Raw genomic sequence first — 20,053 nt, forward strand, 5'->3', positions numbered from 1 at the left:
TGTTCATTGCCATAGCGGCTAGCCGCTAGGGTAACAAAGCTGTTTTTATTTACATTTTAATAACAGTGTACTGTAGCAAGGGGTCTCCGGAGCTGAACCGCATTGATTTCAGCCCCAGGGACCCACTTCTTCCCGAGTTACAGGCCCCCCTGTATGGGGTGCCGGTATTCCCCTGCAATGTTTCAATCTCCTGCGTCACATGACCGAGACATTTAAACGCCTACGAGATACCGGCATCCCATACCGGGGCCTGTAACTCAGGAAGCAGGGGGACCCAGACCTGAAATTAATGCGATTCAGCTCCGGGGACCCCTTGCTACAGTACACTGTTATTAAAATGTAAATAAAAACAATACGATGTATTGTAAGAGCTGTGCAGGGGAATGCGGCTCTCTCTGTGCAGTTCTTACAGTCTGCGGCCAGATCGTACAGGGGAGAACTGTCAGAGAGGCTGAGATACCATCGCTGCGGTCCCGAGCAGTATTGGCATTTTCCTACCTCACGGTTTGAGACTTGTAGAAATGTTTTCAGATTCTCCCTGAATACCGTGATAACACAAATGACAAACCGTTCGATGGGGCCATGCCACACCGTTCGAGATAGCAGCAATTTAATCGAAGCTACAGTACTAGAATAGGCCCCTATGAGTGTATATGTGTGTGTGTGTGTGTATATGTGTGTATATGTGTGTATATGACTATATGAGTGTGTGTATATTATGTATATATATATATATATATATATATATATATATATATATTGACAAAGTGAGAATATGACTTAAGGGGGGGTCTGACATAACAGCACCACAACTTTCACAATATATATATATACATATATGTGTGTGTGTATGGATATATGTGTGTATGACTATATAAGTGTGTCTATGTGTGTGTGTGTGTGTGTATGGGTATATGTGTATATGACTATATAAGTGTGTGTATATGAGTGTGTGTGTGTGTGTGTGTTGTGTGTATATATATGCGTATATGAGTGTGTGTGTGTGTGTGTGTATGGGTATATGAGTATATGACTATATAAGTGTGTGTATATGTGTATATGAGTGTGTGTTTGTGTGTGTGTGTATGCGTATATGAGTGTGTGTGTGTGTGTGTGTATGGGTATATGTGTATATGACTATATAAGTGTGTGTATATGAGTGTGTGTGTGTGTGTGTGTGTGTGTGTGTGTGTGTATGGGTATATGAGTATATGACTATATAAGTGTGTGTATATGTGTATATGAGTGTGTGTGTGTGTATGCGTATATGAGTGTGTGTGTGTGTGTGTGTATGGGTATATGCAGTGTTCGACAAACCTATACATTTGCTCGCCCCGGGCGAGTGGATTTAACCCCCGGGCGAGTAAATATTGGCCCAAGCAGCACACGTTTGGTACTAGGTGGCGAGTAGATTTTTTTGTGTGACGAGTAGATTTTTTGGTGATTTGTCAACCACTGGGTATATGTGTATATGACTATATGAGTGTGTGTGTGTGTGTTGTGTGTATATATATGCGTATATGAGTGTGTGTGTGTGTGTGTGTGTGTGTGTATGGGTATATGAGTATATGACTATATAAGTGTGTGTATATGAGTGTGTGTGTGTGTGTGTGTGTGTGTGTGTGTGTGTGTGTGTGTGTGTGTGTGTGTGTATTGGTATATGAGTATATGACTATATAAGTGTGTGTATATGAGTGTGTGTGTGTGTGTGTTGTGTGTATATATATGCGTATATAAGTGTGTGTGTATGTGTGTGTGTATGGGTATATGAGTATATGACTATATAAGTGTGTGTATATGTGTATATGAGTGTGTGTGTGTGTGTGTGTGTGTGTATGGGTATATGTGTATATGACTATATAAGTGTGTGTGTGTGTGTGTGTGTGTGTGTGTGTATTGGTATATGAGTATATGACTATATGTGTGTGTATATGAGTGTGTGTGTGTGTGTTGTGTGTATATATATGCGTATATAAGTGTGTGTGTATGTGTGTGTGTATGGGTATATGAGTATATGACTATATAAGTGTGTGTGTATGTGTATATGAGTGTGTGTGTGTGTGTGTGTGTATGGGTATATGTGTATATGACTATATAAGTGTGTGTGTGTGTGTGTGTGTGTGTGTGTGTGTGTGTGTGTATTGGTATATGAGTATATGACTATATGTGTGTGTATATGAGTGTGTGTGTGTGTGTTGTGTGTATATATATGCGTATATAAGTGTGTGTGTATGTGTGTGTGTATGGGTATATGAGTATATGACTATATAAGTGTGTGTATATGTGTATATGAGTGTGTGTGTGTGTGTGTGTGTGTATGGGTATATGTGTATATGACTATATAAGTGTGTGTGTATGACTACAGGCAGTCCTCGGTTATCCGACGGAATGCGTCCCGCAAACCGACGTCGGTTAATGGATCGTCGGAAAGCGGGTCCAATGTTAATCGGCGGTGGTGACCGTCGGACATGTGAATTCGGCGGCAGATAATGCGTCCGGGGATTGCATTGTGCAGCGTCGGATAACGCATTCGCCGGTAAGCGGAACGTCGGATAACGAGGACTGCCTATATATGAGTGTGTGTGTGTGTGTGTGTGTGGGTGAATATAAGAAGACTTGTCATCTGGCATCTTCATCATGGTCCAATAAAAGGTATCACAACCTGTAATAAACCTACGTTTTTCCCGGACCAGGGTGGCTAATAGTGGTGCACACAGAGATAGCCTCATCCGCCCCACAGCAGCTTTACTAAGTTCTGCGCATTCAACTTTCAATTATTAACCCCCCATATATATTCGCCTGGGCAGAAAATCACAGCGACTCCTCTGCAAACCCTCCCCTGAAATCCGTGCGGGGAATTAGGGCAATATGTAGGGTAATCCACGTCTGTGCGAGGAGTAGCAGGGCATGAGGCCTTCCTGCTCACACTCACTGAGTTGTGAGGACTAAAGGCCTTCTAACTACAACCTTCTATAATAATAGCGCTGGTTGGCAGTGTGTGCAGTGCTGTGCATGACACAGGGAATCCCTGCTGAGCTGGAGGATCCATTCTTGGTGTGAAGGTAACAGGGAGCTTTTGCTAGACCTCCAGCCTCCGTCCGTGGACATTCCCCTGCCCTAATAATTGGATCAGCAGGCCATGCCTCCACGCCCGGCTAATCCCCCTCGGGTTTGGCGGAGGGCACTGCAGATCAAATATGACCTGGGAACCAGATGTCGCTAGGGGATGTTCTCCTCGAAATTGTGGGATGGCAGAGATTAAAGCAGAGGGGAGGGAGAGTAACAGGGGAGGGAGGCAGGGTGCGCAGCAAAGGGAGGGAGAGTAACAGAGGGAAGGGAGAGCAACATGGGAGGGAGGGAGAGTAACAGAGGGAAGGGAGAGCAACATGGGAGGGAGGGAGAGTAACAGGGAGAAGGGAGAGTTTTTCAGCATATCTTATATATTTGTCACTCGATGCCCATAAAAATGTGCCCAATTATAGTTCTGTTATGTAGATTAACACGATTTAAGAAGCACAATGTAGATCAGGCCGGTCAAACTCAGAATAGCTTGGGGGACAAATCCGACTGCCAGACTCGGGCCGAACCAGGAAAACATAACACACAGTCACTTTAACCCACACACACTTTCTGCTTGAGCTTTCCTTATTAAAAATATGTAAATATCACTGTTATTTCTATTTCCCCATTCTCTCTCTCTCTCCCCATCCCCTCTCTCTCTCCTTTCCCTCTTGCCATCCCCCTATCCCCCTCTCTCTCCATCTCCACTCTCTCCCATCCCCCCCCCCTCTCTCTCTCTCTCTCTCTCTCTCTCTCTCTCTCTCACCCTTACCCTCTCTCCACCCCCATTGCCTCCCCTCCCCATCCCTTCTCTCTCCCCCTTCCACTATCTCTTTCCCCAACCCCCCCCTCTCTCTCTCTCTCTCTCTCACCCTTCCCCTATCTCTTTCCACATCCCCTCTCTCTCTCTCACCCCTTTTCCCTCCTCACTATCTCTCCATCCCCTCCCTCTCTCTCCATCCCCTCTCTCTCCCCCATTCCCCCTCTCTCCCCATCCCCTCTCTCGGCCCCCCATTCCCTCTCTCTCACCATCCCCCTCTCTCCCATTCCCTCTCTTGCCCCCCATTCCCTCTCTCTCACCATTCCCCTCTCTCTCCACCCCCCCTCTCTCTCCATCCTGCTCCTTTCTCTCACCCATCCCTTCTCTCTCCCCCCATTCCCTCTCTCTCCCCTCCATCCTCTCTCTGTCCCCCAATCCCCTCTCTGTCCCCCAATCCCCTCTCTTTCCCTCAATCCCCCCTCTCTCTCCCCATCCCCTCTCTCTCCCCCATCCCGTCTCTGTCCCCCAATCCCTATCCCCATCCCTCTCTGTCCCCCCATCCCCTCTCCCTCCATCCCTTCTCTTTCCCCATTCCCTCTTTCTCCCCATCTCAACTCTCTCCCCATCCCCCAATCCCCTCTTTGTCCCCCAATCCCCTTACTGTCCCCCTACCCCCTCTCTGTCCCCCAATCACCTTTCTCTCTCCCCATTGCGTCTCTCTCCCCCAACCTCTCTCCCCATCCCCTCTCTATGTCCCCGGCCCCTCTATCTGTTCCCATCCCCTCTCTCTGTCCCCATCCCCTCTCCCCCCCATTCCCTCTCTCTCACCATCCCCCTCTCTCCATCCCCCTTCTCTCTCCCCCCCCCCCCATTCCCTCTCTTCCCCCTTTCCCTCTCCCCCCATTCCCTCTCTCTCCCCCAATCCCCTCTCTGTCCCCCAATCCCCTCTCTGTCCCCCAATCCCCTCTCTCGCCCCCATCCCCCCTCTCTCCCCATGTCTGATTGTATCATCGGTAACGCGCTGATCCAGCTGCTCCCACTCCTGAATGATACTTTGTTTTACAAATTCGTTTTTTCTGTCCTCTATCAGGAAACATTTTATATAAGTGTTTTGGACCATAATTCTTGCTCGGTCTCCAGCACTTTATAACGTGTTTATCTTCTTCGCTAAACACCATTTTGCAACTCTCCATGTGATGAGGTCATCGCGCCGTCACCAATTCCAAAGAATATTTATTAAATTAGCAAATAATTCTTACATGTAATAATCTCCTGGGACAGACCTATAACTGCTCATGTGTTCAGGAATATTGAGTGATTTTCTGCACGATATGATGAATAATAAAAGGGGTCCTGTTTTTTTTGATGTACAGTGGCGGATTTAGCTTTTTGCCGCCTATAGGCTGGGGGGCAGCCCTCCTCCTCAGTGTACGGGTCATGACGCCGTGTTATCATGGCAACGCGATGTTACACACTCACATGACACCGCGTTTTTATGGCAACGGATGTGACAGCAGCATGTGGAGTAACGTCACCATGACAACGTGACGCTACAGGAGGGGGTCTGCTACGAAAAGGTGAGGCACACAGACAAACAAATTGCTGATATATTATATATATATATATAATCAAAAAATAAATAGATGATACCGTTCTGTGGCTAACGAAATGCTTTTATTTGTGCGAGCTTTCGAGATACACTGATCTCTTCTTCCGGCGATGTTAGGTATATATATATCAAATGTAAATATACTGTATGCTCATTTGCATGTCTTAGGCAGGTCCGCAACCCTGCCTTTCACCATTATCACCCAGCACACAGTGCTTCCACTGCAGCAAGGGATTCTGGGAAATGAGCATACAGTATATTTACATTTGCTATATGCTTTGCTGTGGAGGGGTTTTGTCACTTTTTTTACTCACCATAACTTAACTCAGTATGGTAAACCCCATCCTTTCGCTTCATTGCATAACCAGTTAACCAACCCCACACTGATGAGACCCATTAAGGTCGAAACAGCTGTCTGTGGGTGGGTTTTCTGGCTATGCATCTTAACCCTGGCTGTGCGCAAAGCTGTGACCATGCAGCAAGCTTAAGCCTATAGGGAACCATGTATAAAATGGTTTTTGAAGCAAAAAGTGGCACTGTGTGCTCATTTGCATGTCATTTCCCAGAATCCCTTGCTGCAGTGGAAGTGCTGTGTGCTGGGTGATAATGGTGAAAGGCGGGGCTGCAGACCTGCCTAAGACATGCAAATGAGCATACAGTATATTTACATTTGCTATATGCTTTGCTGTGGAGGGTTTTTGTCACTTTTTTTACTCACCATAACTTAACTCAGTATATATATATATATATATATATATATATATATATATATATATATATATATATATATAAAAACATAAGTGCTGTATGCCGGGTGATAATGGGGAAAGGCGGGGTTGCAGACCTGCCTAAGACATGCAGATGAGCATACAGTTATACAGCATACAGTTATATTTACATATATATATATATAGTTAAAGAATCAGTTGGCACTCCTGTACGTGCTTGTAAGCTTGTAAGCCATAGGTGCATGTTCCATATTTATTTATTTTATTTCTAAAATGTTTTACCAGGAAGTAATACATTGAGAGTTACCTCTCATTTTCAAGTATGTCCTGGACATAGTTAATATGACAAATAATACATGGTTACAAATACAGTTACATAAATGAACAGGGTATACATTATATACAATACATTGCATGCACAATTAGAGAAGATGTATAATATAGGCGTATGTAACAGTTACAGACCAGATTAAAATGTGAATAGGTAGAAGAGAAGAGGAGCACAGCTCACAGCATCCAAAAATGCGAAAATAAGGGCAACTCCAGACATGGAAAATATATATATATTAACTTTTAATGATCAGCTTGGCAATAGTATAGGACCGCGCACCAACGCGTTTCATCCCTCAGGACTTTCTCACCTTGAGAAAGTCTTGAGGGATGAAACGCGTTGGTGTGTGGTCCTATACTATTGCCAAGCTGATCATTAAAAGTTGATATATATATATTTTCCATGTCTGGAGTTGCCCTTATTTTCGCATTTTTGGATGCTGTGAGCTGTGCTCCTCTTCTCTTCTACCTATCTGGATTCTTCTTCTGAGGACTGCACGCCGAGGAATCCATTTATCTGGAACATAACTAGTCAGGTAAAGGGCATTAGCCCCTCGTTTGTTACCTTTCTATTGCTGGACTGTGTTATATTATACCCCAGTGGTGAATTAATGTATATTGGAGACCAAGTATTGGGGTAGCTGTGTGGGCACCACCAGGTCCCTATTCTTTACCCTGGGATGTTCATTCCTGTCAAAGTATTATTGTTCCTGGATTCATTCAATGAGATTAATGTTATCTGAGCCTACTGTGGGGATGCACCAATATACCACACTACCTACAGATTAAAATGTGAGACAGCCTTAGATTTGAAAGAACTTAAACTGGTGGCGGCTGTGAGAGTCTCCGGTAGATTGTTCCAGTTTTGGGGTGCACGGTAAGAAAAGGAGGAGCGGCCGGATACATTGTTGAACCTTGGGACCTGAACCGTCTTTTGGAGTCAGATCTCAGATGTTAAGTGCTGCATGTTGTAGGGGTGAGGAGCTTGTTCAGGTAGACGGGTAACTTGCCCAGGAAGTATTTGAAGGCAAGACAGGAAAGGTGAACTTTGCGCCTAGACTCAAGTGATAACCAATCTAGTTCTTTGAGCATTTCACAGTGATGTGTGTTGTAGTTACATTGGAGAACGAACCTACAAATTGAATTGATATTGATAATATAACCATACGATACTATTCCACAGTCAGGAAATCAGGAGACAGCACTCAGTAGTTGATCCACAAAAATAAATGTATTAATGAAAAATATAATACATCACGAAACCCAACGTTTCGGTCCTCCAAAGCGGGACCTTCCTCACGGGGGACATATATGATATAGATAATCCTATATGTAGACGACTTAGTTGTAAAATATAGATTAAATATTTCTCCATTTCTCCTGTGTAAACTCACCTGTGTTCGAGAAGGTGAAATTCTTAAATTCACAATCATATTTGTCTGTTTTATTAGGGTAATATTGTTTTTAGAATTTAGTAAATGTTCTCCCTTTTTTATAATGGCTAATAAAGTTGTGTTTGTTAGATACAGATAGTATACAAAGGCTCCGATTGGTGGATGCTGGACGAATGCCGTTGCAGGGGCGGGGCTTCTGCGGATGCGCGTCAAGCAATTTGATGCGACTAAGGGCAATAGAGGACTGGCAGTGTGTTGCCATGCAGCCCAATAACAGTATTGCATGCGCGCGGGGGGCCGGCCATGTGACGTCATCACGTTAGTGGCGCAAAATGGAGCCTCAGGTGACGGGTTTAAAAAGGCTGTTTATTGGTGTTTAAGATACTCCTTGATAAAGTGCAATCCGCACGAAACATGTAGGAGGTTTTTGACACCTTCGTTTTCTTTTAATGGACGAATAAAGGAATATATTTTTTATCACCTTTTTGACCCACTCTCTTTGCTGTGCGCTATATCTTTTCTGATACTGATTTTGTGTTTTATTAATTGGAAAATATTGATCTAGTAAAAAAAAAAAAACAACCTAGGGACGTACTCAAGAATGTACCCACAATCTGCTGCCCCTTAACCGCTGCACTATTTCACTGCCATCCCATTGATGCTGCCCCCTGACTTCAGAGTATCAGGGACATGCTCAGACAGTCCCGGGTTTATGTAGGGTATTTTTTTTTTTAATTATAAAAAACACATATACAAACATATCAATACAAAAGCAACAAACTTAAACTAAAATATACAATTTTACATCTTATTTACACTATATACAGAAAACATTTAAACACACATCAGCAAACCCGCCCATCTTCTCCCCCAGCACTTTATACACCACCTCTCTCTCTCCGGTTGTCTTATTTGCTTTATCTGATCTATAACCTGTTCAACTGCACAGGTTACAGGCACGAGAACCCTTTCTGTGAAGAGAAGAAGATCCACAACCTGTACATAACCAGACCATTAATTAACATCACTGTGCTCCCACTGTAACGCCTCAAGTGGCCTCCAAACAAACCATACACCACTTCTTTATAAATTTGGCATTTTAATTACGTAAGGAGGCAGCCATACTCTCCCACATCTCTACTGCGTAGGGGCACTCCAGGAGGAGGTGCTCCATCATCTCCAAGATCCCAGCACAGGAATCCCTGGGGCAGTTCCTGCCATCAATGATTTTATATTTGAGGTTTGTCCTTACGTACAAACACCCATGGAAGGCCAACCAGAGAGTATCCTGAATCCTAAAAGGGACTCTTGGGTCTAGCAGATTTCGCAAGGCTTCTTTCTAGTCCTCTATACCACACTGTATACCTCTACTGTTTCAGATCCAACGTTTGGACACATACCCTAGTCAATACCACCCCGTAGAGTTTTTTCCTGGGAACAGAAGTAGCTTCCGAAACTGTGACCTTACACTTATTTTAAAATTTGCAGGTGATCTTCATATGTTCTGGCATGTAAATGCCTCTCACAATAATTATTTTGATATTTCTACCAGCCTTTAACGGGTGACACCCATTTCTTAGAAAAAAAAAACATACCATATCTGGTCATCTCTATTAAGAAAAATCTGCAAATTAAAACGTACAAAAATGAGTGAAAAAAAGAATTCAGCGTTCACCATTCCTAAACCTCTTTTCTCTCTGGACAAATAAGTGATGTCTCTCTTCAACACAAAGATGTAGACAATCCACGCTGGTGCTGTCCTATAAATGTCATGTAAGCTGTGATTCTCGTGCAGCTGTCTGCAGGAGTACTCCAGAATCTCCTATAGAGTGAGCTCCCCTAAGGGGAGAGGCAGAGAGCGCACTGAGAAACAGTATGGTATTAGGATATGTATTTTAACAAGTCCTCAAATGGACTGCATGATAAAATCAGTCATATACATTGCAAGACAAAACTTTCAATGTGTGCTTGTATTAGATGGGAGGAGGGATCGGGAGATCCAGATGATCAGCCACTGGTTTAGAAGATAGGGTTCCGGACCGAAAAACCGTCAGCTGAGCTCGATATCCTCTCTCTACCGGTCTGATGCTCCACCAATGAAATTGTGCGCAGCAACCTCACATGACCTTTACGCATGTGCAAACCGCGTAGAGGCCACGCGAGGTAGCTGCGCGCAATTTCATTGGTGGAGCATCAGACCGATAGAGAGAGGATGACAGTGTTTGCGGCACGGACTCCTATTATCGCTCTTTAACACATTTAAACGATTTCCCCAGAGCAACTGAAAAGAAGGCTATATAATGTAATAGTAACTTCCGCAGGAGGAGGAAATACAAAACTTAAATAGAAATCAAGAATGTCATAATCATTTCAACTTTGTCTCTAAAAGAGAATTTCCATTTTTTCCACCGTTCTCCCTTTACTTTGGAGATTTTTTTTCTTCCAAAATAAATAGGCAAAACCTCGAGAGGCTTTGCCTATCTGAATATCCTCTGGTAGGCTAAAAGGGTTTTCTTTCTTTCCCAACCAACAAGCTACAGACTTATCCTGATTCACCAGGGAGTTCAAAACATTTGAAAACATATTTGTTTTCTGGCTTATACAGCTGAACCCCGTTATAACGCGGTCCTCGGTGTCCACCCGATACGACCGGGTTATAACCGGGATCGAGATTTTAAAAAAAATGGCCACGGCGACCACGTGTTCCGCATCCGCCAGAGGGGGAGAGCTGGGATAACTCTCCCAGCTCTCCCTGAAGCCGGCGTCGCATCGCCCCCCCCCTCCCTCCCCCCAGGCACTTACCCACAGCAGCAGCTGATCTGTGCAGAGAAGCTGTGAGTCTGCGAGAGGGCGGGGAGGATCTCACGGAGTCTGGGCCGGGATGTCAGCTGTTTGAGTGAGTCCCTGGCCAGGAACTAGCTCCCTTCTCTCTTCCCTCCCCAGCGGAGGTACAGGGAGGGAAAGAGGGAGATGTGTGTGTGTGTGTGTGGTGATGTGCAGGAAGGGGGGATGTGATGGGCAGGGGGGGATGGGATGTGCAGTGGGGTGATGTGCAGGCAGGTGATGTGATGTACAGGAAGGGGGGATGTGATGGGCAGGGAGGGTGGGATGTGATGTGCAGGGGGGGGTGAGGTGCAGGCTGGAGGGGGGTTGATGTGCAGGAAGGGGTGATGTTCAGGCTGGGGGAGTGATGTGCAGGCAGGGGGGATGTGCAGGCAGGGGGGGGTGATGTGCAGGAAGGGTTGATGTACAGGAAGGGGGGATGTGATGGGCAGGGGGGGGGTGGGATGTGATGTGCAGGGGGGGGGGGTGAGGTGCAGGCTGGAGGGGGGGTGATGTGCAGGAAGGGGTGATGTTCCGGCTGGGGGAGTGATGTGCAGGCAGGGTGATGTGATATGCAGGCAGGGGATGTGCAGGCTGGGGGGGGGTGATGTGCAGGAAGGGTTGATGTGCAGGACGGGGGGATGGGATGTGATGTGCCGGAGAGTATTGTGTCCGTCCGTCCGCAATAAAGCTTTTACATTTTGCTTTTACAAAAGCGGGCACCACGCTCATACCGCGCTATAAGCGAATCCGTGTTTAGCGGATCGCGCTATAACGGGTTTGAGCTGTACCTTTAAATTACCTTTTTGGGAATAGACCGACTAATTTTAATATACATGCAATTCGTTTGAAGACAGGAACGGTGACCTGCAATCCTAAACTTATCGTAGAAAAGTTTAAGAACAGTATTATGAAAATCTATATAACAGAGAAAAGGTCACACATAACGTAAACACCAGTCAGGCATTGAAGAACTTTCTGGTAGAGTCAGACCTTCCCAGATTGAGCAGGGGGGAGAGAGAGGAGTTACAAAAAGACTTTACTATTGAAGAATTACTGCAAGTTATTAAACAGTTGAAAGCGCCAGGCCCTGATGGATTCTCCAATCTTTACTATAAGAAATTTGTCAAATTGTTAGCCCCCCATCTTCTCCGCATGTTCAATGCAGTGCTTGTGGGTGTATCATTCCCGGAACATTTGCTCCAGGCGTCAATCTCCCTGATTTACAAACCAGGAAATGATCCAACAAATTGCAAAAGCTATAGACCAATAGCTTTCATAAACTCTGATATCAAAATATATTCTAAAATGCTAGCTAATAGATTGAGTCATATCCTGCCTAGATTAATTCACCCAGATCAAGTGGGATTTATTAAGCATAGGCAGGCTGCGGACAATACCAGACGAATTGTTGATTGAATAGAAGTGGCCAAAAATAAGCAGATTCAAGTAATGGCGTTAAGTCTGGACGCCGAGAAAGCTTTTGATAGAATAGACTGGCCTTATTTAAGAGCTACGCTTGGGGCATTTGGTTTTGGGGGTAGAATTTTACAGGCAGTCACAGCACTGTATTCAAATCCGGCTGCGAGGGTCACACCAGGGCTTCCCCTCAGATATTTTCCGAATTAAGAGTGGCACAAGACAGGGTTGTCCGCTTTCACCTTTATTGTTTGCCTTATGCATGAAGCCACTAGCAGCGCAGATTCGGAGGAATCCGAATATTTCAGGAATCTAAATTAGATGCCGGGAGATGCTGTTAGACGCCGCAAGCCGCCCAGGTAAGAACCGGTTGTTACATTTTTTTATCCTACCACTGGTTTGGATCCAGAAAGGGTTCAGTAGACTTAAGGATCTGGAGGGTAGGAATAACATTAAAACTTTTGAACAAATTAAGTCAGACAAAGACATCCCCAACTCTGATTTTTTTAGATACCTCCAGATTCGAGCATTTTATAATAAATGTATTCCCTGTCCCTCATTGACAAATTTTGAGAAGCTCTGTATTTTGGAAACAGGCACCAGGGGACTAACCTCTCAAATGTACAAGGAAGTGACCTGTTCTGTAGTGGACTACTCTCGTAAAATGCAATATATGTCCCAATGGGAATCAGATTTAGGAGATGTGCTACAGGAGGAAGAGTGGGAAGGGATTTTCATGGCAGCGGCAAAGACTTCAATTTGCACAACGTTAAAGGAGAACGCATATAAGGTCCTTATGAGGTGGTATCTCACTCTGCTAAAGTTATCAAAATTTGTTCCAGGTTACTCCCCATTGTGCCCCAAACAATGTGGAGAGCTGGCAGACTTGTTGCATATGCTGTGGTCCTGCCCTCGGGTGGTACCTTTATGGGAACAAATTAAAGATTGGCTCCAGAGGATTTTTGGGCCTCGAAATTCCTATGGATCTCGGCTATTTCTGTTAAATAGGCCAACACAGGGATTAGCCAGAGTTGAAAACAAACTAATTGCCCACTTCGCAACAGCAACAAGGTGCAAGATCGTAGCATTATGGAAACAAAAGTAGATTCCCTCATTGGCCAAAATTAGGAACAGAATTTGGTTTGTGTGCCAGATGGAACAGTTAACAAGTCTGGTTAATGACGCTGGCAATAAATTTCAAAACGTCTGGCTGCCATGGCTGGCTCAAACAGACATCCCGGGAATGAATACCACCACAGTGCTGCTATGATAGTACTAGATAGGTTCTCTTCTGACTGGGTGTAGGAGCTCTAGAGACGAGGAACGAGGGCTTGAGTTCAAGGTTGGGGGCACAGGACCGCACAGGAGACAGGAAGATTGGAAAGAGATGTAAGGCGATGTGTAATTACGATAACACAAAAACTGGGGTCTGCCTTCTCAAGTATTTGTGTGGACATACAGTCCTCTGAGAACTGATGGAAAACTTCTCTTACAGTCTCCTCCTGTAACATGGAAGAGTTCAGCTTCCAAACACTGCGACCTAGAATCACAGAGGGGTCTAAGTGCAGAGTTATTTGTAGAATAGTTAAAGTCCTTAAAAAGCGCTACTGTATACAGTATGCCAGTGATTGCCTTTATCTGGCTTTTATTGAGTTAACATTTAAAGACCCTACTCTTAGAGGGTGAAGGAGGGATGTGTCATTCTGAGAAGTTGTTATTGACTTCCAAATGTCATCTATTTGTGCTTCTTCTTGTCCCTAGTTCTCCCTTTACCAGGTGATGACCCGCTTTTGTTTGAAGACGGCCTCATCTTCACGTTCTGTGAATCGATCGTTTTTTCGATTTTGCCATCTGTCTTTTTGGTGACTGTTATACCTATAAACAATGGATCCTAAGGGCTGGTCCACCTCCCTACTGCTGATGCTAGGAGAAGATGATGCCTCCTAGGTATTCATTGTTGCTTATGCAAGAGGGGTTTCATTGGTACTCAGCTCCTCTGTTTCCTGCTGTTCCTCTTCTTCTTCATCATCATCTTCCACCCTATTAGCTCTGGACTTTTGTAGTGGTTGAAACATGTTGTTCACTCTTATTTGCAGACTTTGCAGTTATGAGAGTTTTCTTCCTGAACCTCCCATGTGGATCCTCCTTCTTCCTCACCATCACCCGCTGTTTCTAGATTTTCTGGAGCAGGGAGAGATTTCTGACTTTGTTTCATTGCGATGTCAAGAGTATGTTGTATCTCATTGTGTACTGATCCCTCTTGGGAGTTTTTGTTTGCTGGACTCTGAGGGAGTGGATTACCTCTTGGGTCCTCTCTTTCCACTGTAATCCAATTGCGGATTTCACTTAAAATGTCCTCAATTGGAAGCAAGCCCATGGATTCCCTCCTTTCTGTAGCTGTAGCAGTTGCAGGATGCTGCAGAACATACTTTTGTGCTTGATTGTGCTGGCCATGGGAACAGATGTTGTATGAATGCCTACTTTTTGAGCACAAATTACACAGAATATTATTATTGCATTCATTTCAATGGTGCCTCAAATCTTTGCATAGGCTGCATCTGATCATGTTACATCCTGATTAAAAGTGTGATCTGGATTTGCACTTAAAGCAGCATTTGGGCTGTCCACGGTAAAAACATCTTCCTCTTTCATTTCCAATGTATAGGAAGTTTGGCAAGTGTGTCAGTGTTATCTGCACATGCACTTTTCACTTCAAACTGATAATAATAATAATAATAATAATAATAGCATGTTCTTGTATAGCGCTGATAGTTTTACGTAGCGCTTTACAGAGACATTTTGCAGACACAGGTCCCTGCCCCGTGGAGCTTACAATCTATGTTTTTGGTGCCTGAGGCACAAGGAGATAAAGTGACTTGCCCAAGGTCACAAGGAGCCGACACCGGGAATTGAACCAGGCTCCCCTGCTTCAAACTCAGTGCCAGTCAGTGTCTTTACTCACTGAGCCAATATATACTCAATATCAGGCACTTATGGGCTTAGTTGGAAAGAATCTCAAACCTTTATGTGATTCCCATGCATTTTGCTGTGAATCAGAGTGTTTCACTGGTTCTGTCTTTTCCTGACAGTCAGCCCCCAGCAGCTGGAAGTTGTTCCAGGCTATCAGTGCTGATTGCAGAGCTGATCCCATTTACCTGTCTCAGGGAGATTTCCTCTGCAGCCTCTGTGTGTTTCCCAGCAGCTGAAACGTGTTCCAGGTTATCAGTGCTGGTTCTAGGTAGCTGTGTGGTGTGTGTTTCTCTCAGGGAGTAAGGCTGTGCTTATAGTGCCTGGCGACTGCGACGCAACGTTGCTCCAAAACAAATACATTGAATCCGTCGCAAGCGCTTATAGTGGGCGCGATGGAGTGACCAAAAATGTTGCAGTCAGTGTTATTTGATTTTTTTTAGAGACAGTCGCCACATGTGACTGCCTCTAAACCAATCACAGAGCGCCTATTGCACTCTGCCCTCCCCCTTCGTGACGTCACTGGCCTTGTCGCCAGCGACGTCGCTCAAAACTAAAGTTCAACTTTTGCCAGTGGCGACGGGTGACGTCATTGGTCGCGTCGCCGGCACTATAAACACGGCCTTACCCTTTTCCGGCTCACAGTTCAGCTCCATTGTGTTTATAGCAATGGGCTCTGAGCAAGACGAAAGTTCCCAGGGTCTTTTTCTTTGGTTTGTTCTTCAACTGATGTTTGTAATGTATCTGACTCCTGTTGCAATCCCCTCATGTAGGAGGCGATCAGCCTCAGTTTCCATGTGCTGAGGATTCTCAGCCTCCCTTTTCTTGTCACATTCAGCCTCTGCATTAGGTTTGGGTACTTTGCTAGAAGGCTTGTTTGTCCGGCTGCTCTCTCTTGCTGAGCGTCTGCTCACACTTGCCGCCCGCCTGCTCTCTCTGGCTGCGTGTCTGCTCTCTCTGGCTGCGTGCCTGCTCTCTCTGGCTGCGTGCCTGCTCTCTCTGGCTGCGTGCCTGCACTCTTTTCCAGCTCAGCCGCTTTTCTTTTTGCTCTATGTTATAACATTACTTTGCTGCTGGGATTTACTGCTCTATGTTATTTACCCCGGTCACAACCAGCACCTCCCCTGTTCTCTGTGTCTCTTCCTCCATTCCTTCCTGCTCAGCAATCTCTTTCTCTCTCGTCTTTTCTCTCTGAATTCTCCTGAATTCTCTTTCCGTTTGCAAAAGATCCTCAGTGTCAGTAACATCCAGGCCACAGCCCCTGGGGTTCCCAGGTTCACCTGCCCCAGCACCACCACCCCCTCCTGGGTCTGAGGCCATGCTGAGCCCCTAGTGGGAGCTCAAACAGACACAGCCTCTCTCTGCAAGGGTGACCTCCTGACTGCAGAGTATCAGGGACAGGTTCAGACAGTCCTGGGTTTATATCTTATGTAGGGCGACGTCCTAACTGCAGAGTATCAGTGACCGGGTCAGACAGTCCTGGGTTTATATCTAATGTAGGGTATTTTTTATTTATAAAAAACAAAACATATTTACAAACATATCAATACAAAAGCAACAAACTTAAATTAAAATATGCAATTTTTCCAGAATATATACACTGTATACAGAAAATATTTCCACACTTATATCTGAACGCCCGCTCTTCTTCTCTCCCAGGATTTCGTATCCCACCTGTCTCTCTCCCCCTGCTTTATTTTCTTTACCTGCTCTATAACCTGTTCAACTGCACAGGTAACAGGCACAAGAACCTTTTCTGTGGAGAGGAGACTGCGGGTGATCCACAACCTGTATTTCACAAGTGCATTGATTAACACCACTGTGCTCCCGCTGTAACCCTGCAAGTGATCCCTAAACACACCATATACTATATCACAATAGCTTTGACCCTTTAATTCTGGGATCCGTAATGAGGCGGCCATGCCTTCCCACATCTCCACTGCGTAGGGGCACTCCAGGAGGAGGTGCTCCATCGTCTCCAAGATCCCAGCACAGGAACCTCGGGGGCAGTTCCTATCCGCTATGTTTTTATATTTTAAATTTGCTCTTACATAAAGACGCCCATGGAAAGTCAACCAGACGGTTTCCTGAACCCCAAGAGGGATCCTCGGGTCTAATAGATTCTGTAAGGCCTCTTTCTGGTCCTCTATATCACAGTGTTTCAGATCTAATTGTGAGACACATATTCTGCTCAATACTACCCAGTACAGTTTATTCCTGGGAACAGAAGTAATTTCCAGAGCAGTTATTTTATATATTTAAGAAATTGTACATAATCCTCATATATTCTGGCATATATACATCTTTTATAATAATTCTTTTAACAGGTTTGCCATCTAGCCAGTTTTTAAGGGGGGACACTCACTTCCTAATATATATATGCCAAAACTGATCATCTCTGTTGAGAAAATTCTGCAAATTAAAACATACAAAAATGAGAGAAAAAAATAATACAGGGTTCACCATTCCCAAACCGCCTTTCTCTCTCGGCAAATAAGTAATGTCTCGCTTTAACATGTTCAAACGATTTCCCCAGAGCAACTGGAAAAAAAGGCTATATTAAGTAACAGTAATTTCAGCAGGGGGAGGAAATACAAAACTTAAATACACAAAAATAGGTATCAAAAAGATCTTAATCATTTTAAATTTTTCTCTAAAAGAGAATTTCCACTTCTTCCACCGTTCTACCTTTACCTTACAGATGTTCCGTTTCTCCTTACAGTTGTGAACACCATAATTCTCTTTTCCAAAATAAATCCCTAAAACTTTAAAAGAGGCATTGTCTATCTGAATATCCTCAGGTAGACTAAAGGGGGTTTCCTCTTTTTGAGCGACAAAAACAAAATAGTTTTATTACATATATTATTACACAATAAATGGTTCAAATTGTAAAAAATTCCCCACGGAGGAGGTGTGGAGAAAAGAGGGTATTGGTTACTGATAAGCTATAATAGAACCAGTAGTCAAAAAGATCCCTTCTCTCTCCTGCGGTCATTCGGTATCCACTATCTGTTTTCAGTGGGAGTGTTAATACACTTTAAATGCAGATAAATAATGGTTTTGAGCTGTTTATATATGGCAAACTTGTAGTGAGTGTTGCCGAAATACAACCTTTTCCAAACCATGGGTTTCCCCTATTGGAATAAGTGTATATCCCAGGATTTGCCAGGAAATCCCTGCTGTATAGATTATGCCTCATAAAATACAGATTAACAGCTTGTAATGATCAGAGGCTGCTCCATGGTATAGTTATATCAGAGTATATACAACCTAAAACAGCAAACAGAGTATATACCTCCAGGAAGAAAATTGAAAATTGAAACTATCAATGTGGATTCCGAAAACCGTCATTCAACATATGGTCTAATAAATGATAATCTGGCCACATAATATCCAATCATTTCTGCCACAGAGTATCCTCTCTGTCAAATACAAAAGCTCACATACACAGCCCGTCCACTCATACCGAACATTGCTATAACCAGAGGTGACGTCACGCAGGAGTGGCGGTCCATGCGGTCCATGCAGATCAACAGTACGCGGCTTGTATCCTATTCTCCTACCTATTGGGTTCGCTGTAACCCTGTGTAACCCTGTGTACATCCTCTATATTCCAGTTTTCAAGGGGGGACACCCACTTCCTAAAATATATATGCCAAAACTGGGCATCTCTGTTGAGAAAATTCTGCAAATTAAAACAAAAAAAAATGAGAGAAAAAAAATAATACAGGGTTCACCATTCCCAAACCGCCTTTCTCTCTTGGCAAATAGGTAATGTCTCACTTTAACACGTTCAAACGATTTCCCCAGAGCAGTTGGAAAAAAAGGCTATACACTGGCGACACACTTAATCGCACTACGGCCAGATCCGCAAGCCGGGAGATTTCCCGGCTTGCTAGTGGCCGCCCCTCGGCGTGCGCGCGGTCACGCGTCATCGGGAGCCTGCGCCCCCTGCACGCGCGTCCAGGGCTCCCCGAGGGAGCCCTGGTGTCCCGCGATGTGGGGGACGGCGGCAGGGGGTTCCGGGGGACCCGGCGGACCCGGCAGCGGTAGGGAGAGCGCCCCGATCGGAGGGCGCTCTTCCGCTGCTTCGGCGCGCGCCCGTCACCCTCCGGCGCGCGCCAGGTTACTGCTGCGGCCGAGAACGGGCAAATGCTCGAATAAACTCGGCCGCAGCAGTATAAAGTAACAATAATTTCAGCAGGGGGAGGAAATACCAAACTTAAATACACAAAATTAGGTATCAAAAAGATCTTAATCATTTTAACTTTTTCTCTAAAAGAGATTTTCCACTTCTTCCACCGTTCTACCTTTACCTTACAGATGTTCCGTTTCTCCTTCCAGTTGTGAACACCATAATTCTCTTTTCCAAAATAAATCCCTAAAACTTTAAAAGAGGCATTGTCTATCTGAATATCCTCAGGTAGACTAAAGGGGGTTTCCTCTTTTCCTAACCAGCAGGCCACAGACTTATCCTGATTCACCAGGGAGTTGGAAACATTTGAGTATTTATTTATTTCCTGGTTAATACCTTCAAATGAGCTTTTTGAGGCAACATAAATACAAACGTCGTCTTCATACGCCTGGCACTTAACTCGCCCCTCGCGTTGGGAACCCTCACAGGGTACGGCTTGGATGTGACTATTCTGCTCCAGGTGTCTTAAAAAGGGGTCTATGGAGAAAATGTATAATAGGGGGCTCAGCGGGCAGCCCTGTCTAACACCCGACTTTATGGGAAAATATTCCCCTACCCAGCCATTAATGACCGGTCTTCCATAAGCTCCTTCATACAGCAGAGCCAGTTTCTTCACAAAGGTATCTGGGAAACCATATCTTTCCAGAGCATGATCCACCCTATCGAAGGCTTTGCCCTGATCAAGATTTAACAGATACCCCGACAGACCTCCATTCCTGCCCATCTCAAACATCTCCCTGATGTTAATTAAGTTATTAGCGGTGTTCC

The 20,053-nt window shown here is 44.7% G+C and overlaps 1 protein-coding gene across 4 annotated transcripts in view; it reads left to right on the top strand.

Annotated features, from left to right (window-relative positions):
* The window catches only part of NOVA1 (NOVA alternative splicing regulator 1), an 87,679-nt gene that overhangs the window by 29,555 nt on the left and 38,071 nt on the right, over positions 1-20,053 (top strand). The window lies entirely within an intron of this gene.

The sequence above is a fragment of the Ascaphus truei genome, chromosome 9 (genome assembly GCF_040206685.1).
Source record: "Ascaphus truei isolate aAscTru1 chromosome 9, aAscTru1.hap1, whole genome shotgun sequence".
NCBI classification, from domain to species: domain Eukaryota; kingdom Metazoa; phylum Chordata; class Amphibia; order Anura; family Ascaphidae; genus Ascaphus; species Ascaphus truei.